This window comes from Pan paniscus, chromosome 5 (assembly GCF_029289425.2).
Source record: "Pan paniscus chromosome 5, NHGRI_mPanPan1-v2.0_pri, whole genome shotgun sequence".
Classification (NCBI taxonomy): domain Eukaryota; kingdom Metazoa; phylum Chordata; class Mammalia; order Primates; family Hominidae; genus Pan; species Pan paniscus.
In genome coordinates, this window is record NC_073254.2 from 76,898,231 (window position 1) to 76,924,352 (window position 26,122).

Below are 26,122 nucleotides of genomic sequence, written 5' to 3' on the forward strand. Positions count from 1 at the left end.
AAACAGTACTTATAAAGCATATATACAAAACACTTTGTCGAAATAAAAAATTCTGGGGTTCCACATAATTTGCTTAATCATCTTGAAACATAAATAAGAACAAGTGAACTAAGAGCAGTTATGAAAGCATTTATGTTAGCTACTAAAAGGAACATTTCCAAACCAAATGATCGAGGTAATAATTTGTGCCATAATTCGTCGATTAAACTAAAAATACAAAGAACATGGAATGCACCAAAATCTATCTTGGGAACATAAAGAACAATGATAAGTAAGACTAAGTAAAATTGCTTTCTATATCAGAGATTTTCTTTCCTTGTCTTCTTTTCTTTTCTCTTCTTTTCTTTTCTTTTCCTTTTCTCTTCCCTTCTCTTCTCTTCTCTTCTCTTCTCTTCTCTTCTCTTCTCTTCTCTTCTCTTCTCTTTTTTCTTTCTGCCATAATCCCTCAGTAAGAAATACACCATAGTTAATGGTATAAAACTCAGTTTTTTTTTCCCAAGTCCAGAATAAAAAGAAAGATGTCTGCTCTTACGCCTTTTATTCAATTTTTTTACTGGAGTATGGATTGTTGTACATATAGGTAAATAGATATGGTATGGTATAATGCCCAAAAAGACTATACATAGGTGGTCAATTTATTGTCAGCAAAAAGTGCCAAAGCAACCAAATTTGAAAAGTAAAGTGTTTTCAACAAATGGTAATGAAACAATTGAATATCAGTATGAAAAAGAACAAAACAAAACAAAAAAGGAAACAAAAAAAACTTTCATGCCCTCTTTCACACGTAGGCAAACCTTATTTTGAGATCGATCATAGAACTATATGTGACAACTAAAATTATAAAGATTCTAAGAAGAAAGCATTAGAAAAACCTTTGTGAACCTAGGCTAGGAAGAGATTACTTAATTAGAAAGCAAAGAGCACTAAAAAAAAATCCCTAATGATCAGTGATGATAAGCTTTTATTCATATGTTCGTTGGCCACATAAATGTCATCTTTTGGGAAGTGTCTGCTCATATAATTCACCCACTTTGTGATGATATTTCTTTTCTCTTGTAAATTTGTCTTTTCTGTTCCTTGAAGATTCTAGATATCAGACCTTTGTCAGATAGGTAGATTGCAAAAATGTTCTCCTGTTCTGTAGGTTGCCTGTTCATTCTGATGATAGTACCATCTTATGCCAGTTAGAATGGCAATTATTAAAAAGTCAGGAAACAACACATGTTGGTGAGGCTGTGAAGAAATAAGAATGCTTTTATACTGTTGGTGGGAGTGTAAATCAGATCAAACACTGTGGAAGACAGTGTGGTGATTCCTCAAGGATCTAGAACCAGATATACCACTTGACTCAGCAATCCCATTACTGGGTATATACCCAAAGGACTACAAGGCATTCTACTATAAAGACACATGCACACTTATGTTTATTGCAGCACTATTTACGATAGCAAAGACTTGGAACCAACCCAAATGCCCATCAATAACAGACTAGATAAAGAAAATGTGGCAGCACATATACACCATGGAATGCTATGCAGCCATAAAAAAGGATGAGTTCATGCCCTTTTCAGGGACATGGTTGAAGCTGGAAACCATCATTCTCAGCAAACTGACATAGGAACAGAAAACCAAATACTGCATGTTCTCACTCATAAGTGGGAGTTGAACAATGAGAATACATGCACGCAGGGAGGGGAACATCACACACCAGGGCCTGTGGGGGTAAGGGGAGGGATATCATTAGGAGAAATACCTAATGTAGATGACGTGTTGACGGGTGCAGCAAACCACCATGGCATGTGTATACCTATGTAACAGACCTGCACATTCTGCACATGTATCCCAGAACTTAAAGTTAAAAAAAAAAAGGGGGTGAGAAAAAAAAGCCCTACTGATGCAAACACTCATTTAAAAATTGAATAGATAAGCCACAGGCTGAGAGAAAACACTCCTTACTTCTGAAAAATGACTAATATCTATAATCTATAAAGAACTCCATCGAATCAATGGTAAATCTCACACACACACACATATATACATACCCCAGAATGGCTAAAACTAAAAGAAAACTCATGGTAAATGCTGATGAAGATGTGTAATTACTACTGCAATTGCTGTTGGTAGTTTAAAATGATACAGTAGTATCATTTTAAGACTGGCAGTTATTTATAAAGTTAAACTTACAGTTCCACTATGATCCAGTAATTCAACTGCTAAATATTTATCCCAGGGAATTAAAAACATATGTTCATAAAACAACTTGCACGTGAATGCTCATGACACTTTATTCACAATCACCATTAAGCCAGATGTAAACAAGGGCTCATCCTAGAAGTACAGACAAACAAGTTTATATGTAAACAGAAAGAAACTAGCCACTGATTGACACAACAACCTCGATGTATCTAACAGACACTTGAGAAGACAGATATAAAAGAATACATTATGTTAGGTTCCACTATTACAAAATTCTAGCAGCAAAAATAATATATGGTGTTAGACTTCATAAGAGTGGTTGTCTGTTGAGAACAGAGCCTGGAGTTGAACTGGCTGGAAAGCAGCATGAAGGAAATATCTGGGGTGACAGAAATGCTCTATATTTGTTGGAGGTATAGGTATACTTTTATCAAAATTTATCAAGCTGCACTCTTAGGAACTATTATTTCATTGTATGCAAATAGCATTTTAATTGAGAATGTGAAAAACAAAATGAAAGAATAAAAACTCATGTAAAATATGTTTGAAATAACATCATAGTTTCTGTTCTTACATTTAGGTCTCATCCGTTTTGGGTTACTTTTTGCATATGATATATGATAAAGGTCCAATTTCATTCTTTTGCATATAGAAATCCAGTGTTTTTTTTTTTTTTAGCACAATTTATTGCAAAGATTATCCTTTCCTCATTGTGTTCTATTGGTGCCCTTGTAAAAAAATAATCAGTTGGCTGTATATGTTTAGATTTATTTCTGAGAAAACATAGGTTCAAAACCTCTGAAGGTTGGCCTTGGTAAAGAATTTTTGGATGTCATACCAAAAGCTCAAGCCACAAAAGCAAAAACAAATAAACGGGACTACATTAAACTAAAAAACTCCTTCACAGCAAAGGAAACAATCGCCAAACTGAAACAACAGCCTCTGGATTGGGAACAAAAGATATTTGCAAAGCACACATTTACTAAGGGTTATTATTCAAAGTTTATAATGAATTAAGACAATTCAATGGCAGAAAAACCGATTTAAAAATAGGCAAAAGATCTAAATAGACACTTATTAAAAGAAATAAAAATAAACAACGGGTATATGAAAAGATGCTCAACATCATTAATCATCAAGAAAATGCAAATCAAAACCACTATGAGATACCACCTCAACCTCATACTTATCAGGATAGCTATTTCCAAAAAGTCAAAAGATAACAAATTTTTACTTGAGTGAGCAGAAAAGGGTATTTTTTGTAGACTGCCCATGGGAATGTAGATTGGTATATCCAGTACAGAAAATCCTATGAAGGTTTCTAAATAAATTAAAAATAGAACTACCATATGACCCAACAATCCCTCTCCTGGGCATATACCCAAAGGAAATAAAAATCACCTTGTAAAGATACCTGCACTTTAATGTTTATTGTAACATTATTCATGATACTAAAGATATGGAAACAATCTAAGTGTCCACTGACAGACAAATGGATAAAGAAACAATATAGTGGAATATTATTCAGCCTGAAAAACAATGAGATCCTGCCATTTTTGCCACAATGTGGAGGAGCTTGGAGGACAATATGTTAAGTGAAATAAGCCAGACACAAAAAGAAAAATATGGATGATCTCATTTATATATGGAATCTGAAAAAAAATACCAAGAAAATGAAACTGTTTACCATGGTTGGGGTGGAAATAAGGAAACGTAAGTCAGAGGATAAAATGTAGGAGATATGTAGGATGAACAAGTCTAGAGACAGAGTGTACACTGGCAATCCTCAACCTTTTTGGCACCAGGGACCAGTTGCGTGGAAGACAATTTTTCCACTGGTGGGGGTGGGGGTGGAGGAGGGTGGGGGTTGGGGTGGAGGAGGGTGGGGGTGTTTTGAAATAAAACCGTCCACCTCAGATCATCTGGCATTAAGATTCTCATAAGGAATGCAAAACCCAGATCGCTTGCATGTGCAGTGCACAATAGGGTTCCACTCCTGTGAGAATCTAATGCCAGGGTTGATCTGACAGGCGGTGGAGCTCAGGCGGTAATGCTAGCTTGCTAGCTGCTGACCTCCTGCTATGCGGCCCGGTTCCTAACAGGTCACAGACCAGTACAGGTCTGCAGCCCAGGGATTGGGGACCCCTGGTGTACACAATGTAGACTATAGGTAATAAAATTGTTCTGTGTTTGGATTTCATCCTAAGTAGATTTTGGCTGCACTTGCCACAAAACCTAAAAAAAAAAATGGGTAACTGCGAGATGATGGATATGTCAGTTTGCTTCACTACAGTAAACATTTTGCTCTCTATATTATCCCATTACATCATGTTGTATACCTTAAATATATACAATAAAATGTATTAAAAAATAAAATCAGCATAAAATCATAATGAAATGTACTATAAAGAAATACCAGTCCCATTAGTTGCACAAAGGGATCTCTCTAGACTTATAGGAAATGTATCATTCCAATCTATGCACCAGAGAAAAAAATGGAGAAATATCCAAGAACTCAGCAGAATATAACCTTCATACCAAAACCAAATCAGAAAAGGAAATGTATAGACCAAAGCCACTCATAAAAGAAAAAAAAATGACATGAAAAAACCCACTTGGCAAAATAGTATCATAGCTAAGTCCTGTTGTATGTACAAAATACATCATGATTGAGTTTTATTTATCATAGGTATACAAGTATTTTAAGATTTATAACCTTTAATTGTAATTTACCCATTAACAAATTAATGGATAAAAAGGCTAGCATCTTATTTGTTTGGAAAAATGATTTGATAGAATTTAAACTTAATCATTTATACAAACTCGCATCATCTGAAAAACAAAGGAAACATCATCAGTCAATAGAAGGCTTCTATTCAAATTTCATAGGAACAGTAGATTTACTGATTTAAAAAATCTTAAACAAGGTAAAGATGCACATTCTTGACACTTTATTCAGCACCAATGACTCAAACAATCTACTAAGACAAGATAAATATTATAAATATCAGAAAGTAAAAAAATGCCATTTATATAATTATATACATAGAAAACAAAGTGTTTTCATAAAAATATTAGAATTAGTAAGAGAGCTTAGCAAGGTGCTGTTATACAAAAAAGGTTAATTGTATTTTTGTATGCCAGCAGCATATAGAGAATTTTTTTAAAGGAGATACGATTTATATAGGAATTTTAAAAACTAGATTTTCTAGAAATAAATTTAGCCACAGATGTTCAAACCTTTACAGAACATGCATAAAATACATTTTGTTGAGAGATATATTGTGTTCATAAATAGGAACTCCCAATGGCGTATAGATTTCTAGTCTTCTAAATTTCATCTGCAGATCCAATGTAATTCTAATTACAATCACCATAGGGTTTGGATCAACTTATTAGTTGGTCCTAAAATTTGTTTAAAAAAGTGAAAGTCCAAGAAGAGCCAAAACCATTCAGAAGCAAAAGAACAAGTCAAGAATTATTCCTTCCACATATCAAGATTCATCATAAACCTGTGTTAATTATGACAGTATGAAGCATCCAGTCCTGGGGCACGGATAGACAAATAGAGCAATGGAATCCAGAATCCATTAACAGACTCCTGTGTATGTTAAAATGACATTTGACAGAGGTAGTGTTACAGAATACTGACTGAATAATGGTCCCCTAAAGATGTCCATGTTCTAATACCAAGAATCTGTAAATATGTTACTCTACATAAGAAACTATATGGGTGTGACTAAATTAGAGATCTTGAGATGAGGGATTATCCTGGATTACCCAGCTGTGCCCAATGTCTTTTTAAAAGAACGAAGGAGGCAGCAGGGTCAGAGAAGGAGATGTGATGGCAATAGCATGGGCTCGAGTGATGCAATTGCTGGCTTTGAAGATGGAAGGAGGCCATGAGCCAAAGAATGAAGGCAGCTTCTATTAGGTGGAAAAGTCAGGGAGCAGATTCTCCCCTAGAGCCTCTTAAAGGAATGCAACCATGCAGACACCTGGATTTCGGCTTCAAAGAAATCATTTCAGACTTCTGAACTCCAAAACTGTAAAGTAATGAATTTGATTTGTTTTAAGCCATGAAGTTTAAGTTTGTGGTGACTGTTATAGAAGCGATAGGAAACTAAAATACTAAGGAAAGAAGGAACTATGTAATATATAGCATAATAGGCTATCCATAGTAAGAGAAATAAAATTAATTCCTACATCATAACAGAAAAACTAAATTCTAGATGGTTTATAGACTTAGATGTGAAATATAAAACTTTAGAACTTCTAGAAGAAAATTTTCTAATATTTTAAAAATGATGAAAATACAACAACTGTAAAATAAAATTTGATTAAAATTAAGAATATCTGCTTGTGAAAATACACCACAAAGTAGGTGAAAACATAAATCACAAATCTGAAGATGGTTGACATTACATGTTACCATTAAAGCAGTAGTTTACAAAAACAAATATAGAACTAAGGAAAAGAAAAAAGACTTAATAGATAAAGGATAAAGTCATAAATGTGTCATTGAAGGAGGAATGGGAATGGAAAAATCTTATGAGAAATTCAATCGCATTATAACTTAAACAAATCAAATTTAAGACCATGATGACATAATTTTACACACACTATATAAGAGGTCTATGACTATGAAGAGGTCAGACATCAAGCATTGGCCAGAGTGTGGAGAAACATGTACTTATATACGCACCTGTGGGAGTGTAAATGAATACAACCATAATGGCAGTGTCTTGTCAATCTGTAAATCCATTTACCTTATGCCTCAGCAATCTCATTCCTAGATATATCATCCAGAGAAATCTTGGCACATGTACAAGAGTATTCAGTCTCAATCCTTGCAAGAGCAAAATTAGTGGGGAAAAATGATGATAAATTCAAGAATAGTGTGTTGTCAACTCCACACCATAACCAGCATTTTTATGTCTCAAAACAACTTTTCAGATCCCTTTCCATGTAGGTTCACTTTTGTGGTGGGTTTTGTCAATATCAAGAAGTTGCATCAAATTTGGAAGGTGGACATGAATTGGAGTCCATTATTCCTCGCAAGTCATAGAGACAGACGTGGTGCTCTGCTGACTTCTATGTGAGTGCTCACTCCGTGGATGCAGCAGCCCCACAGACCTGTCCACAAATTCCCAGTTCTTGGTCTTGGCAAGTTTTGCAAATCTTTCCCCAAACTTCCACTCTGTGATCATGACAGGCTTCATAGAATATCCTGGAGCTCTGGTTTCTCCCCTGTGCTCTGAGGCTTTAGGCTCCAATCTTTACCGCCTGTTGGTGGAACTTTCCCGAAGACCCTTCCTTCATCTCTTCCCACAGTTATATTAGCCTTGAATTCTGGGTTATAACTATTAAATATAGAGTGGCTTTTGTTTGCCTGTCAGAATCATGACTGGTACAAATGAATAAATAAATTGTGACATATTACTATGAAATATTACAGATCAGTAAATAAGAATTACTCATAACTATATAAAATTTCATTAATCCTAGAAATAAATTTTTGATTGAAAATTCATCTACACATATAACGCTTTATATAAAACTCATAAACAAGTAAAATTAAATAATATTCTACTATGAACACATGCCTATGTAGCAAATACATTTCTTAAATAACAGGGATAATAATAAACACAAAATCCATGATCTTGGTAATCTCTGGGAATGGGGAATAGGGGACATGATCAAAGAAAGACATAAGGTATTATAAAGCAAAGGGTGATATTTTAGACTTTGGTTTAACTTATGGGTTCGAGAGTGTTCGTTTTATTTTGTTTTATACTCCACACATGAAAGTTAAACATATTCTTTTGGATGTATTAAATATTATGTAACTTTTTAAAAATTAAGAACAATTCAAGTTGAGTTAAATGTCACTGAACTTCTCTTTCATATTCTGTTACAAAACCTTCTTTCCCCTTTATTGATGACAGTAAAACATCAAACTCAGAAATACCAAGTCATCCAAAGTGATGTCTCCACCAGGAATGCTTAAGACTATGAAAAGAGAAAATTTCACACAATCCTGGCTGAGGACAGATTATTGACAGAATAAATATGTGGTACCTACTTTCAGAATTTTCTATTCTCTGCTTTGATTCTTGTGACACATTTCCCAACACTTCTATTTCAATAGTTATTTTATTTTTAACCAATAATCAAATTGAAACCAAACTGTGAAGCTGCAAAAGAATCATGCCCTTAAATTCTTTTACACACTCTGTTAAAATAGAACACGAAGAGCCAGTAGAATGAAGATGTTGTATAATCAGAGACTGAGTTTCACAAAGTGAGAGAAAGTTGGCTTTTATGAGCAACATTAACTATATAAACGTATTTTAAGTAAGCAACTTTTCTTTTAATGTGCATGTTTTAAAATTTATAAAAGTACAATCTACCATTTGCTCTTGCTCAAAAGTATTTACCTGTCACAGTTTAAGTCTATTTATGTGATTCTATCCCTTCCACAATTTCTGAAGTTTTTGGAGACAACACTCTGGAAAGGCTCAGAAGTCTTTTCCATGAAAGATCAGATACCATTTCTATTTGAGATTTAAAGTATTAGAAAAAAAAAGTAATCACTAAGCTGGTTACATATTTCTGATGCTGTTCTTAGTTCTTGGAAATTTATTTTAAGATAAACTGAAACTAGTCAACACAAAAGTTGTTCTAATAAGATTTTTTTCCACTTACTTTCAACCTATACTCAGTTCCCCTTCAAACAAAGCCAATTGACATAATCATGACAGGTGAATTATCAGTTCACAGTCAGCAATTGGTTCTAACCTTTTCTTTAAACCTCTTTTGAAGACAGAACATAAATCAAACACTACACACCAGTGTCTTCAATATTTAACCATAATTTAGTAACTTAGGAATGTCTAAGATTCTTAAGGCTTAGCAGAGTGAACACAGCTGTGTTTTCAGTGGATTAAATATCTTCAAATAATTTCAAGGTATTTTATTCACACGTGTTTAAGACAATTAAATTTGTATAAGTCAAATTCATTTATGCTTGTCATTAAACAGTTGTTTTGTAATAACATGTCTATTAAAAAAGTCTTTTGGGCAATTTTAATCATTTTTGACTTTTTTTCTAAAAGCAAATATTTAAATTGTGTTACAAGTAAAATAAACCAAAATAATATATTTCAATGGATTTGAAAAGCAACAAAACATAATTGGTGGCAAAACGAGTGCTTATCATAAGTGTCAGGCCATTTTAAGAAAAATATTTTAGGGACTTTTTTAACATAGTTTACCCAACAACAGTTTAAAATTAAGTCACATCAATAATATTGGGCATATATATTTTTAAATTCTTCATTATTAACATTATTTCATTGATACATTAAAACATCTTTTCTTTTTTTACACGTGGCATTTTTCTGGTCACATGTTTATAAACTAATTCCATCAAGTCTGTCCTTTCTCAAATAAGATAGGCAATACAACTACTCTTTCACTTTTTATGGGCACTGAAACTGTATCTGCTATGTGATGCAAGGCCAGTGTTGCTCACTGGCATCACCTGTGAAGAATTCCTGACCAGCCAATCTCTCCTGCAGAGAGAATTCTTCATTTTTCATTTGATACAGCTGGTCTTGAATTCCATCATTCGTTGATACTCAAATTCCTTTTGTCCTAACACTTGAAAATATTGGAATGCTACTTTCACGTCCATCATATTCCTGATTTGGGGGTGAATCTCCTTTTTAATCAGTGGGAATTCACACAGCGACTGTTCTATGCTTTGGCAACTCAACATTAAATCATACTTTAGTGCTCTATCCTTGTGTTTGTTGCCATTAAAACAAATTAAAGCAATCTAGGGCAGATTGCACTAAGTGGGACCGTAGACACAGATCAAAAATATTCTTCTTGTATAAATAGAGAGGAAATGACAACATTTCAGGTATTCATAGTACCAATCATCAAAAAACATTGGTGAGGAAGAGAATAGTTTTATTAGAATAGAGTAGAACATTATTTTATTCTATTGCAAAAATATCAAGCTATGCCTGTAAAATTAATTTCATTTGGAATTTACAGGGGTTTCTACCAAAGAAAACCAATCCCAATGTAGCAAAATAGACAATGATGAGTATTGAAGAAAACAGAGAAGAAAAGCAGAATGATTTAGAATTAACCATTAAAGCTAATATCAATATATTACCACAAATATAATTTTATTCAATGGACATGTTTGTATAAAATAAAATATGTAAAATTCATATAAAATAAAATCAATTCAGTCACTCACAAGTAACCACATTTGCTTAGCACCTGAAACTTAGGAAACGTATGAAAGAACCAAATATAAATACCTCTTTCAGAAAACTTAGAACTCCACTGAGGGGAAAGGGGCTGTACATAAACAATTATATTGTAGTTTAAACAAATAACTAATAGTGCCATAGAAGAAGTACAGATTAAGTGCTATAGAATTCAAAGGAAGAAAAAATTATTTCCACATAGAAAAGTTAGGAAGTTTTTTTTGTTTTGTTTTGTTTTGTTTTGTTTTGTTTTGTTTTGTTTGTGCTGAGCACTGAGCACTGAATAGGGAGCTTGAAGCTGGGTATGGAAAAAGGCAGTGACAGAAACAAGTTCCAAAAAAGAAAAAACATATGGGACAGATGTAGTGGAACAGGAAAAAGCTAAACATGGCAGAGCCCATGAGAAGTTGTTTGGTGTAAGCTCGATAAATGATAATGGGAACATGAAGCAGAATGATGACCACAGAAGAAAGAAAAGGAGATGAGACTGAAGCAATATCCTCAATAAGACATGGCAATTTATTATATTAAGTTGGAGGGAATATGAAGAGAGTAGTGTGAAGTAGTAATCAAAATAAATTCTAATCACAGATAATTAGAAAGATAGTGTACCATTAATAAAATTACGGAATACAGGAACAAAAACGTTGGAGAAAAAATTGGAGTATATTCCATTTGAGATGCCTTCCAAATGGAGAAACCTAGCAATCATGTATGGGTAGACCTTGAGAGATAAATCTAAGATGAAAATATATACGTTGTAATTTTCTATACAGGGGTACTATTTCAAGTCATGAAATTGCTAAGGGAGAAGGATAGCATAGGAAAGAAACTTGAGGAACACGTATATTCAGAAGAAAAAATAAGGAAGAAGGGTAAATAATTTCTGGAAGAATACAAAATTTAAAAAAACAAGGGAAAACTTTTTATAAATCAGTTAATCAGCAAATATGTATCATATGACAATTATGTACCTAACTATGTGCAAGGTAAAGTCTAGAATTCTACAGGAATGTATAACCAGAATCAGCAGGAAACCTTCCCTGGAAAGGAAGCATTTCTCTAGCTTTAAGCTAAGATGTATGAGAAGTTGGGGCGGGGACAGGAGAGAAGGGCGCTGATGGGGACTTTCCTGGAAGAAGGAATAACATGTGAGAAAACCCCAAGAGCGTAACAGATATGATAAACAGAAAGTAATTCGTTTTGAAGGGGTGATATAGAAAAAAATATTCAGGCACTTATTGACCCTGTTGAAAATTCTGATCTTTAGGTAAAAGCAATGTAGTTCAATTGAAGGGTTTGAATTGAGGGATGGGCTGGGGGTGAGTGGGAAGTAGGCTGTGGTATGATTAACATTTACATTTAAAGCTGACTTTAAATGTAAATTTAAAGTCTGACTGCAGTTTGAGGATTGGAAGACTACACAAAGAGCTATAGAAATGTGGAAACCATCATGACAGCAAAGGCTATAGATGGGAGTAATTTAGAGTTTGAGAAAAAGTGAAATAATTCACTGGATTTGGCAATTAGGAAAAATGATGATTCTAGGCCAAGATACAAACCTTACAATATACTTAATCTCATAATTTGTATAACATTACAAAATGAAATAGTAAAGGTCTCTCTCTCTCTCTCTCTCTCTACATATATATATATATGAACTAAAACAAATTTAAAAGAGAAATATCTACCACAAGTATTAAAAACAATTGCTCTTGTCTGCTATAAGACCCAAAAATCCCACTTGGCATTGCTCTATTGAAGAAAACACTTGAATTTGAAGAAAGTACACATAGTTGGAGAATATAATTCATTTATACTAAGTATAAAAATGTGGGTCCTTTCAAATCTGTTGATTAGATATATTGTGTGCTTAATCAATATATGCCCCAGATGTTTCAAAATAACATGGTCTATGTTAAAATCATATTATACTTTACAGAATGATCCATGTTTTACCGAAATAACAAAGAAACTAGAATATGCTGATAAAAATGATTCAACATGAATTTTAATAATGTCAACACATACACAGTTCATGTACCATTCATTCTGCTATAAATATTTACTATGCTTCTGCATTGTTTTTTGTGCTAATCATATTTTTCTGTCATAGAAACATCTAAAGAGCCTTTGGTCATGTTTTAAATGTTTTTCATCCTGTGTGGAGAGTCCTTAAATGTGCTCAAAGACACGTCTTTGCCATATTTATACAACTGTATTAGGGGTACATTCTCCAAGCTCAAGTTTTTACTCAAAAAGATTCATTAAAAATATCATTATTAAGTGAAAACTATTACATTAACAAACATTCCTAATCTTAATTATAACTACAGCTCAAAAGCAAATCCTATTTTTTCAGCCTATTCAATTGTCTGAATACAAATGTTTCTAGAGTTCTATACAGTTCATAAAATCATCTGTAGAGGTACATGACTGAATGTACACTCAGTACAGTGAAATGTGGCTGCACAATTCCATTTTTATCTAAATCTTTGCCCTTTTAATACTTAACAGATATTTCTTTAGCCTTTCAAGTAGTCATAAAAGTAACATCTTAATGACAACTGCACTCTTATATATTAGAATTCTGACTTTCTTTAAATGAGCCATAATGGAGCTATCAGATTTTTCATTATTGCATGAGATGAAATATTGGCTTTCTAAGTAAATCTTTTGTTTAAATGTCACATAACATAAGTCTCTTGTATGTTGTGCTTACATGTGCAAATTAGAGATGTTTATTCTTTAAAGAAGTTTTCCATCTCTATATAATTTCATGAAATAAATATATATGCTTATGTTTGATAAGGACAAATTAATCCATTAAGAGGGGCTTATTGAGCATACATTATGTAACAGGCAGTTTTCTAGGGGACATAGAAGCAAATGAAACAATAATCTTTGGCTGTATGTAATTTACATTCTAAATATAAATTCATTTCCAAGTGAAACATTTTAAAATAAGTAATTGCTTTTTTGTCCTGGATGGTATCTAGATTCTTCAAGGTTTGGGCTGCTTAAAAATTAACTATAGTATTGTTTATTATTTTATTGCATACCATACAGATAGTTCTAACCATTATAAAAAAGATATGCCTTTAGTTTCTTAAGGTTAAATATTAATTCAGCAGTGGGAGTAAATTAAAAAGTTAATTTTGTAACTTAAGTTTTAAATTTTAACGTAACTAATATTTTAAGGAACAACAGCAAATTGTTTAGTATCTCATTTAAATATTGTCAATCTGTTCAATTAGATAGAGAATTGGGGACTGAGCAGATTACTTAGGTTACTTTTTACCCAATTCCAGTTAGTATTCCTATCCGCTTTTCTGAAATCCTTAACTAAAAATGATATGGATCTGTTAGAAAATGAAACAGGAAATCAAAATTTCTTAATACCCATTAAGTTTTTCTTAATACCCACTTAGGGGTATTAGAAAATAGTAAAGGTACTACATATTTTAAAGGAAGTTTTTTACACCAGTAACAGAAATGTTCTATATTAAACTCATTGTGTCTCATGCTTGTACATGATTCTAGAAAGACAATAGGCTCTGTCCAAACTAATTAAGAGCTCTGCTGATAAATTTAAATTGTCATGGCTGCTAACTCATCATTGTACTGAGTGTACAGTCATGTACCTCTACAGATGATTTTATGAACAGTATAGAACCCTCCAGAAAGTCTCAGACTATTGGTTTGAATATTTTAAACATATTTATTGATATATAGTTTACATACCATAAAATTAGTTCATTAAAAGTGTACAATTCAATTTTTTATGTATGTTCACAGGGTTATACAACCATTGCCAAAATCTAAGTTTAGAATGTTTAAGTCCTCTGTAAAAAAATCCCATACTTAATACTAGTTACTACCCATTGGACCCCTACACTTAAAACATCCATTAATCTACTTCCATCTCTATACATTTGCTTAGTTTTACCTAGACTGCACATTTTATTTAAATACGGTCATACAACATGTGGTTTTTCCTTTAGCTTACTGTCTTTTAGGTTCATACATGTGTTGGAACTTTATTTATTTATTGCTAAAAATATTCAATTATGTGGATATATTTTGTCTATTTATTTAACAGCGGACACTTGAGTTGTGTCCACATTGTGGCTATTATAATAATGTTGTTAGAAAATTTTGTGTACAGCTTTTTGTGTGAGTTGAATACTTTTATCTCTTATGTTTAGAAGTGAAATTGCTGGATTATATGGGAATTCTAAGTTTAACATTTTGAAGAAGCATCCAATTGTTTTCCAAAGTGGCTGCAAGATTTAACAATCCCACCTGTAATGCATGTGGGATTGTTTTTCCACTTCTTGGTCAACACTTGTAATTGTTTGTTTTTGGATTGTAATCATCCTAGTGGGTGTGAAGTTGTTATGATTAGAAGTTGACTGATGGAAAATGATATTGAACATCTTTTCATATGTTTATTGACCTTTATATACCTTCCTTGGATAAATGTCTATGCAGATTATATATCCAGTTTTAATTTTTTTTTCTTATTGAGATATGAGTTATTTACATGTTCTGGCTATAAGACCCTTATGAGATACATGATTTGCTAATATTTTCTTCCATTCTTTGGGCTGTGTTTTCATTTTCTTGATGGCGGTCATTTATAGCACAAACTTTTAAAAAAAATTTAATAGTCTAACTTTTTTTTATTTTGTTGCTTGTGATTTTGATGTCATATCTAAAATACCACTGCCTAACCTAGATTTACTCCTATGATTTCCTACAAGAATCATATAGTTTTAACTCATATATTAAGATCTATGATCCATTTTGAGTTAGTTTTGGTGCATGGTGTGAGGTAGTGCTACAACTTCATTGCTTTACATGTGACTAACCAGTTTTCCCAGTACCATTTGTTGAAAACACTATTCTTTACCTATTGAATGATCTTGGCATTATTATAAAAAATCAATTGACCACAGATTTATGGATTTATTTCTGGAATCTCAATTCTATTCCATTAGTCTTTGTTTTAATCTTTATGCTAATACTAAACCCTCTTGAATATTGTAGCTTTGTAGTATATTTTGAAATTAACTGTTTGAGTTCTTTAAATTTCTTTTTCATTTTCATGATTGTTTTGGCTATTTATATTTCCATCTTAAAATTTTATGATTGGCTTGTAAATTTCTGGAAAAAAGATATTAGGGATTTTGATAAAGATTGGATTGAAATTGTCATCTTAGCAATAGAGTTGACCCTTGAACAACACGGGGGTTAGGGAAACTGACCTCTTGTGTAGTTAAAAATCTACATATAACTTTGGAGTCCTCAATGACTTAACCACTAAGCCTACTGTTGACTGGAAGCCTTACCAATAACTAGACAGTTGATTAACTCATACTTTGTATGTTATATGTGTTATATTCTGTATTCTTATAAAAAATAAGCTGAAGAAAAGAAAATGTTACTATGAAAATCATAAGGAACAGAAAATATATTTGTAGTATTTACTACGTTTATCCATCCGTAAGTTTATGTCACCTGTTTAGAAGACGCATAGTCTGTGTGAAATGGCAGGCAACTGCAGCTACAGGCCTCAATCTACAGTACATATCAAGTTATTATTTTTTCTTGTAATATCATGACTTTTCTTTGCTTTCTGAGAGGACTTACAGGATCACTAGTGGCACTTCATATAGGTCTCATGGTGTTATTCAAGGTTTATGATACTACATTTAACGAAATGAAAAATACACCAGAACTGTGAGAGATCACTTTCCACTGGAATATGCAATTTAGTTGAGAGACAAATTGCTCATGCAAAGATGATTAACATTATACAATATGTAAAATGGATGCCTTCAATCCTTGAGTTCACTGCAATAGCAACAAGGAGATGGCTATAAATTATTACAATAGGATAGTTTGTACTGCCATTAATTTTATGCACTTAGGATTTTATGTTTCTTTATATTTCTCTCAATTGAGAATGGTATCATGGTCTGGGTTTATGTGAGTAAATTTTAACTTTTTATAATAAATTTGAGTATATTTTATGGTAGTAAATGATAAAGCAGACTAGTATCTACATACATTTTATGCATTGTGGATACCCTTTCTCTGGATAAGGTCATTCCTTTCTATTTCTAGGATTTTTAGTTTGTTTTGTTTTTGTGTCTTATCATGAAAAGGTGTTAACTTTTGTCAGACATTTTTTTTCCTCCGTCTATTAAGATTCATAAGGTTTTTGCTCCTTATTTAATTACTATGGTATATTACATTAATTGATCTACAGATGTTAAACCAATTTGCATCCCTGAGAGGTCCCTCTTTGCAACAGTGCACAATCCATTTTATAGGTGCTGGATTTGGTTTGTAGTATTTTGATGAAGACTTACACATATATTCATAAGGGATATTGATATATAGTTTTCTTTTTCTGTCTTTGTCTGGTTTGGCATTAGAAAAATACTGGCCTTGTAAAATAAGTTGCAAAGTGTTCACTTCTTTTTTTTTCTTTTATTATACTTTAAGTTTTAGGGTACATGTGCACAATGTGCAGGTTAGTTGCATATATATACATGTGCCATGTTGGTGTGCTGCACCCATTAACTAGTCATTTAACATTAGGTATATCTCCTAATGGTATCCCTCCCCTCTCCTCCCACCCTACAACAGGCCCCAGTGTGTGATGTTCCCCTTCCTCTGTCCATGTGTTCTCACTGTTCAATTCCCACCTATGAGTGAGAACACGCGGTGTTTGGTTTTTTGTCCTTGCGACAGTTTGCTGAGAATGATGGTTTCCAGCTTCATCCATGCCCCTACAAAGGACATGAACTCATCATTTTTTATCGGTTCATAGTATTCCATGGTGTATATGTGCCACATTTTCTTAATCCACTCTATCATTGTTGGACATTTGGGTTGGTTCCAAGTCTTTGCTATTGTGAATAGTGTCGCAATAAACATACGTGTGCATGTGTCTTGATAGCAGCATGATTTATAATCCTCTGGGTATATACCCAGTAATGGGATGGCTGGGTCAAATGGTATTTCTAGTTCTAGATCCCTGAGGAATCGCCACACTGACTTCCACAATGCTCGAACTAGTTTACAGTCCCACCAACAGTGTCAAAGTGTTCCTATTTCTCCACATCCTCTCCAGCACCTGTTGTTTCCTGACTTTTTAATGATCGCCATTCTAACTGGTGTGAGATGGTATCTCATTGTGGTTTTGATTTGCATTTCTCTGATGGCAAGTGATGATGAGCATTTTTTTCATGTGTCTTTTGGTTGCATAAATGTCTTCTTTTGAGAAGTTTCTGTTCATGTCCTTTGCCCACTTGTTGATGGGGTTGTTTGTTTTTTTCTTGTAAATTTGTTGGAGTTCATTGTAGATTCTGGATATTAGCCCTTTGTCAGATGAGTAGATTGCAAAAATGTTCTCCCATTCTGTAGGTTGCCTGTTCACTCTGATGGTAGTTTCTTTTGCTGTGCAGAAGCTCTTTAGTTTAATTAGATCCCATTTGTCAATTTTGGCTTTTGTTGCCATTGCTTTTGGTGTCTTAGACATGAAATCCTTGTCCATGCCTATGTCCTGAATGGTATTGCTTAAGTTTTCTTCTAGGATTTTTATGGTTTTAGGTCTAACATTTAATTCTTTAATCCATCTTGAATTAATTTTTCTATAACTTGTAAGGAAGAGATCCAGTTTCAGCTTTCTACATATGGCTAGCCAGTTTTTCCAGCACCATTTATTAAACAGGGAATCCTTTCCCCATTGCTTGCTTTTGTCAGGTTTGTCAAAGATCAGATAGTTGTAGATATGTGGCATTATTTCTGAGGGCTCTGTTCTGTTCCATTGGTCTATATCTCTGTTTTGGTACCAGTACCATGCTGTTTTGGTTACTGCAGCCTTGTAGTATAGTTTGAAGTCAGGTAGCGTGATGCATCCAGCTTTGTTCTTTTGGCTTAGGATTGACTTGGCAATGCGGGCTCTTTTTTGGTTCCATATGAACTTTAAAGTAGTTTTTTTTCCAATTCTGTGAAGAAAGTCATTGGTAGCTTGATGGGGATGGCATTGAATCTATAAATTACCTTGGGCAGTATGGCCATTTTCACGATATTGAGTCTTCCTATCCATGAGCATGGAATGTTCTTCCATTTGTTTGTATCCTCTTTTATTTCGTTGAGCAGTGGTTTGTAGTTCTCCTTGAAGAGGTCCTTCACATCCCTTGTAAGTTGGATTCCTAGGTATTTTATTCTCTTTGAAGCAATTGTGAATGGGAGTTCACTCATGATTTGGCTCTCTGTTTGTCTGTTATTGGTGTATAAGAGTGCTTCTGATTTTTGCACATTGATTTTGTATCCTGAGACTTGGCTGAAGTTGCTTATCAGCTTAAGGAGATTTTGGGCTGAGATGATGGGGTTTTCTAGATATACAATCATGTCATCTGCAAACAGGGACAATTTGGCTTCCTCTTTTCCTAATTGAATATCCTTTATTTCCTTCTCCTGCCTGATTGCCCTGGCCAGAACTTCCAACACTATGTTGAATAGGAGTGGTGAGAGGGCATCCCTGTCTTCTGCCAGTTTTCAAAGGGAATGCTTCCAATTTTTGCCCATTCAGTATGATATTGGCTGTGGGTTTGTAATAGATAGCTCTTATTATTTTGAGATACATCTCATTAATACCTAATTTATTGAGAATTTTTATCATGAAGGGTTGTTGAATTTTGTCAAAGGACTTTTCTGCATCTATTGAGATAATCATGTGGTTTTTGTCTTTGTTTCTGTTTATATGCTGGATTACATTTATTGATTTTCATATGTTGAACCAGACTTGCATCCCAGGGATGAAGTCCACTTGATCATGGTGGATAAGCTTTTTGATGTGCTGCTGGATTCGGTTTGCCAGTATTTTATTGAGGATTTTTGCATCCATGTTCATCAGGGATATTGGTCTAAAATTCTCTTTTTTTGTTGTGTCTCTGCCAGGCTTTGGTATCAGGATGATGCTGGCCTCATAAAATGAGTTAGGGAGGATTCCCTCTTTTTCTTTTGATTGGAATAGTTTCAGAAGGAATGGTACCAGCTCCTCCTTGTACTTCTGGTAGAATTCGGCTGTGAATCCATCTGGTCCTGGACTTTTTTTGGTTGGTAAGCTATTAATTATTGCCTCAATTTCAGAGCCTGCTATTGGTCTATTCAGAGATTCAACTTCTTCCTGGTTTAGTCTTGGGAGGGTGTATGTGTTGAGGAATTTATCCGGAAAGTGTTCACTTCTAATCTTTGAAAAGATTATGAACATTTTATTTAATTCTTTCTTTGAATGGTAAAACTCATTAGTGAAGATATCTGAACCTGGAATTTTCATTGTGGGAGTTTTAATATTATTAATTTTATCTGTACATGTCATAGTTCTATACAGATTTTCTATTTTTTCTTCAGTCAGTTTGATAATTTGTATATTTTTAACAACTTTTCATCTCATCTACATTATTTAATATGTTGGCATGCTGTTGTTTGTAATATTCTTTCATAAACCTTTTTACTTCTCAAAGGTTACTACTAATGTCCCAGTTTCATTTTTTATTTTAGTAGTTTTGTTTTGTCTCTTTTTCCTTTCAGTCTATTTAATTGTTTGCCAATTTTGCTTATCTTTACAAAGAGCCAGATTATGGTTTGGTGATTTTTTTTCTTTTTTCTTTTTTTTGTTTTGTTTTATTCTCTATTTCCCTTCTATTCTAATGTTATTTCCTTCTGTTTGCTTGCTTTGGTTCTATTTAATTTTTTCGAGTTTATTAAGGTGGAAGTTTAGTTCATTGATGTGAGAACTTTCTTCTTTTTAATATAGGCATTTATTGTGATCCCAGAAGGGCATTTCTTGGCTACTATTTCCTGTTTCTCTTTATGAAATTTCTGATTGCTATCCCATGTTGTTTTTATCATGCAGCTCTCAGCCTCCTCCTAATAGCTCTTCACCAAGATCGACATTAGTTGTCAACAATCTAAATCATGTATTTCTCCACTCTCTATTCCAAATAATGTCTATCCTCAAAAGAAGAATGGCAGATCACTTTGGATTTATGCCCTGCTTTTCCCCTAAGTGGTACTCCTGCACTACTGCACCAGAACTGAGTGGGGATCCACTTTTTCTACAGTAACATATCTGCTCTGTAATATGGATCACAATCAACTCAGAGAGTTGATAAGGCTGTGAAAATGTGCTAAGCTGTGCCCATTTAGGAGCCATTAGAGCAGAAAATGTGGCAGACTTGAGAGCATTCCCCAAACCACACATAAACCTATCAGCATGAAGCTGTAACTTCACTGACACAAGGATCTTAAACACAATCCCTAATCAGACACAAATTAAATAAGCTAGGATCCAGTTAAGCCATGCCTGGACTTCTGAACCATAGAAATTGTGAGATAATAAATGTGTGCTGTGTTAAGCCACTACATTCGTGGCAATTTTTGGAACACAGAGATCCTGCACCCAGCACCATTCCTGCATGTCTCCCATAACAAGTTTCCCTTTAAAAACTCTATGCAAATGTTAAAATTTAAGATGGACTTTGTGACTATAGTCCACCATCTTCTTGGTTTTGATGGCTTTCCAAATAAACATAATTTTTCTCCCGCCAACCCTCACCTCTCATGTCTGGCTTTTGAGTGGCAAGCAGCCAAACCTAGGATCAGTAACAATTTCTGGTCACAAATTCATTTTGTACCTTCTACATATTTATACTAACTTTTATTTTCTATCTTCTTGAGGTGAATGTTTAACTAGATCAACATTTCAAGAACTTTAAAGTTTTTAAAAAATATATATGTTATCATGGCTAAACATGTCCAGCTAGAGCTTTATCACACATTCTTAGTCATGTATTCAAACATGCTCTTTTACCTCCTTCTATAACTGCTATTAGACCTGAGCTAAATGTTCTCATCATATCCTCTAGGACCTTAAATATTTTATTATAGTTTCAACATTTTTACTTCTCTGAACTACATCCTAGAAAATTTTCTCAGATTACTCAGTAAATGTATTATGCAAACTATGACAATTTTCCTGTTTAATGTCCCTCCAATTTTTGAATTTCATCTTTAGAATCACTTTTCTGATACTTTTAAAATTATGATTTTGATTAGTTATTCTCTCTTTAATTAGTTAAAATGAACTTGTATGTGTGTACACGTGAAAGACAGAGATACTGAGACAAAGTGAGAGTAACACTTACATTTTGTAAATACAGAGTAGTTTAATGTTTGCTTATGTTTTAACTCTTGTGCTATGGTCTGAATGTTTGTGTCCTCCCAAAATTTGTATGTTGAAACCTAACCTCCAAGGTGATGGTATTAAGAAGTGAGGCCTTTGGGAGGTGATCAGGTCACGAGGGACACATTGTCATAAATGGATTCCCTTATAAAAGAGGCCTGAGGAAGCTTGTTCACCCCCTCCACCATGTGAGGACACATAAAGAAAATGCCATTTATGAAGCAGAGAGCAAGCTAGACAAAGAATTTGCTGGTGCTTTGATTTTGGACCCCCAACCAACAGAACTGTGAGCAATAAATTTTGTTGTTTATAAATAACCCAGTCCTAGGTATTTTGTTAAAGCAGGCTGAAAAGACTAAAACATCCTGGTATACCAATGGTCCTGGTTCAATTTTATATGAATTTTAATGGCTTTAGTTTAAAAAACCACGTGGGAAGATGTACACAGGTTACAATTTGCCTTTGGCACAGGATTGGGGTTTCAATTTATAAGTTACTTATTTTCCCATTCCTGTTCCTATCAGCATTAATTTTTTCCTCCTGCTTTCTTTGTGTAGCTGGCATAAGTTTTTTGGTCCCATTTTCATAGATGAGTAACTCTATCAACCCAGGCTTTATGCCATGAGCACAATTTCACTTTGACATTATGGGCATATTATGAAAATCTTAATTAAGGTAACACTGTGCCTCTGTAGGTAATAGAGCCTCTGTTTTCAGTCTCCAGACTCCAAAGCCTCTCTGTGGTCTAATCTCTGTGTATACCCTGCTGGTGGCCTGGCAATCCCTATCTCTCTCTCTCTCTCTCTGTCTCTCTTCTATTTTTAATGGCACCAAGGAAATTTTTGGTCAATTTGTATGTAGATTTTTTTTTGCTGTTATGCTTTTACTCTAATTTCTATGTGCATGTGGTATGGATGTGTTTGAATATGGGGCAGGGGAGTGGGTCTCATCCACATATCTCAATATTGCTTATTAATCAAATTAACTCAAATATCTATGCTTATTTCTCCCCAACCCCATATATTTCTGTCAGCCCTAGCGTAGTGCAAACTGATTTTTTGATTAAAGAGTTTTTTCATAGATGATAAAAATGGATTAAAACACTATATTGCATTAAATTACACAAAGTCATATTGAGTTCTCACTCAGGTTGTGCCAGCGAATGTGCTATTGTGGATTACACAAAAGGAGAACTCATCTCATCTTAACAGAGCTATGATTTCATATGGTGACATGGTTAAATTATAATTAATACAAAGCACATGATAATAAGTGCTAAAAGAATTGTGTGAAGATGAAGAGATGGTGATGTTGGGAATTGGGCAGATGTTCATAAAAGGTTCAAAGAAGTCAAGGTTCATTAAGTGGCTCTGTAAATTGTGTAAATCAGTAGATAATGTTGGTTGTAGTGAAATGTGGGGAAAGGATTCACTTCCAGGAATTCACTGTGAAGCCTTTTTGACTAGAAAGTTAGTTGGGGTCATAAAATTAAATTATTCAAATGCCAGATTAAAGGGTTTTGATGTCATTTAGCAAATAATAGGGACTTAAAAAGTGTTTGCCTAGGAGGCAAGTCTATTAGTTCATCCTCATGTCTCCATGTCCTGACACTGACGAGAATGGAAGGGATGCTCAATAGTATTTGCTGAAAGACCAAATAAATCATAAAAATAGCTCACACCTGTAATCCCAACACTTTGGGAGGCCACTGAGTTGGTAGGATTGCTTGAAATTAGGAGTTTGAGACCAGCTTGTGCAACATAGTGAGACCTCATCTCTATAAAAAATTTAAAAATTAGCCAGGTGTGGTGGTGGTACACCTGTAGTCCTAGCTACTCAGGAGGCTGCGGTGGGAGAATCACATGAGCCCAAGAATTGAAGACTGCAATGAACTATGATTCCATCACTTTGCTCCACCCTGGGCAACACAGCAAGATCCTACATCTAAAACAATATAAAAAAATGAATAATAAATTTACTCCAAGATCTTGCAGAACCTGTAGAAATATTTGTTGAATTTATCATTGCAGAATACATTTTTTATTTTGAAGAAAAATGCTGCATTTGACAAAACTTAATTTACTGAAGAGCAAGGACCATATTAAGCTCATTCTTTTATTCTTACTGGTGTACAGCACATTTTAAGAAGGCTGACTCCAGGCCAATATCCTATGTATGATCTTTCAGACCTACCAGAAGCAATTATGAAATTGCCTGCCAGGCCTTATGGGGATGGGAGGGAAGCTGCCCTTCCCACATCAGCCTTGTTGTACAGCTAATGCACTGCAGTTTTCTGAAAAGTGTTGCAGTCAAGGACTCAGGCCTTCAGGCTAGCCATACTCATATGCACGTCTGCATTCCTAGTTCCAGGGACCTCTGTGATGACTTCTTTATCTGGGATCTTGAATGAGGCAATTTTCCAAGGTCTGATTCAACACTCAGTCCAGTAAGATAGGAGACTTTTGTCGAGGGCTTCTTGTCAGTGAGACAGTTTGCCTCATCTGTGCTGCATCCATCTGATACTCACCTGGTACCACCCCTTGGAGAAAAATGGCCCACACCACCTTTCTGCCTTTTGATTGCACTACCGCAGCAACTGAATGAGGGCTTGATTATACCTTCGGTTATGCTCATTGTCCTAATAGACAACCTTGACACCTGTCAGCTGGACACATAGTAGTTACTCTGTTAATTAAACTGAAGGAAAGAATTAATTGATAAATGAATAAGAAAGATATATCAGAAGGCAATATGAAACTGAGGAGCAAATAAATACATCAGAAATGTACAGTGCCAGTGGCCATAGCATCTCCTCTGATTTAAAAAATTCATTAAGAAATACAATGTTTGTCTTTCTAAGTACGTTTACAACATAAGGGAAAAGGCATCATACCATACACTTGAAAATGCACACGTAGCATCATTACAATGGCATTTTTTTGTTGTTTTCAGCAAAGTGATTTAATAAATGTTGCTGGCTAAGAGTATCTGTATAACACCTTGCTTGTAAAATCACCTAGTCTCCACAGTTTTGCGATTCACTCTAATCATGTAACACCCTGACATAATTTATCAATATAAAACTGTCCAAATGTAAATTCTAAGTGATTGAGAAATTCAGAAATGTCTGGTTATGCTTTAGGATCTTATGATCAATATCATAAAATAATATACAAGTAATAGATGATGCTATAAAATAATTGTGGGTTTTTTGGTGTGTATGTGTCTCATCTCTTATTTTATCAAAGTTTTCACAAATTTATCAGTTACATGGCTTTATCAGAGAGGATAACGTGTATTAATAAAAGTGTAAAGTATTTTAGATTATTTAAATTATCAAATTTTATAGTACAAAAATGTTATGATTTTACCTCTAGGAAGGGAATAATTTTTATGACTATTTTCCCCAAAACAAAGATAAAAATACTGATTACTTGACTTCTAAGAGAAAAATATTTTAATTTATAATTTCATCTGTATTAGAGGAAGTGAGAAAAAGACTACTCTTTGTAATTATTTATACCATTGAAGTCATGACAGAAATTGAAAGGAAAATTTAGTAAATTCATGAAAGTGTGCATGAAACGTAATAATTATTCTATAGCTAAGATCTAATATTCTGAAGAAAATTATACCACGGAAAGTACATTTAATGTACTTTAGTTTCTACTTCCATGATTTTAAAAGGTTTTAAAGTGCTTTGATGCAAAATGGCAAATGACATACTTCAGAGACAATCAATATGTTTTGCATTTGCTACTAAAAGGGAACACTTTTTGTGTGTCACTGTTGGAAGACTTGCTCTTAGAGAAGTCAGCTATATTTTTAAGCTATTTCTTCACAATATTTTTATCATAATACCTAACTTCTCCAAAGGCAAACTGCATTCCTAACTGACTTGCAAAGGGATGATAATCAAGGTAGCAAAGCCCACTAGAAAAATTCAGCGGGACATATCTTAAAAAATTGCTTTAAATCATGAACTAAGCACAAACAATAATTCACCATGATCCATAACTGTCTGCACACTGTGAATAAAGTCATCTTGGGTTTCTCTGTGTAAGGAAATGCTTTTCATTATATTTTTATTTATCATGCTGTTTTGTCTCTTATTTTAAATGGAAAGTGTTTTTTCTATTAATCTAATACACAATTGTTTACAGATTTACATGTTAATCATTCTTGTGAAATGTAACAGAGAAAGATGGCTGTATTTAACATAACGGTCACCAGAACACAAGTTAGAAATCCTGTAGGCAGCTACTATGTATGTAGCATTATTGGACAGCCTGGAATCAGGTTTCAGCATTTAACAATAATTAAAAAAATTAAAATATATTTTACATTTGTCACTGCAGAAAATTCT

At 33.8% G+C, this 26,122-nt stretch overlaps 1 protein-coding gene across 13 annotated transcripts in view; it reads right to left on the reverse strand.

Moving 5' to 3' along the window:
• KHDRBS2 (KH RNA binding domain containing, signal transduction associated 2) overlaps positions 1-26,122 on the reverse strand; it is a 795,325-nt gene that overhangs the window by 562,548 nt on the left and 206,655 nt on the right. The window lies entirely within an intron of this gene.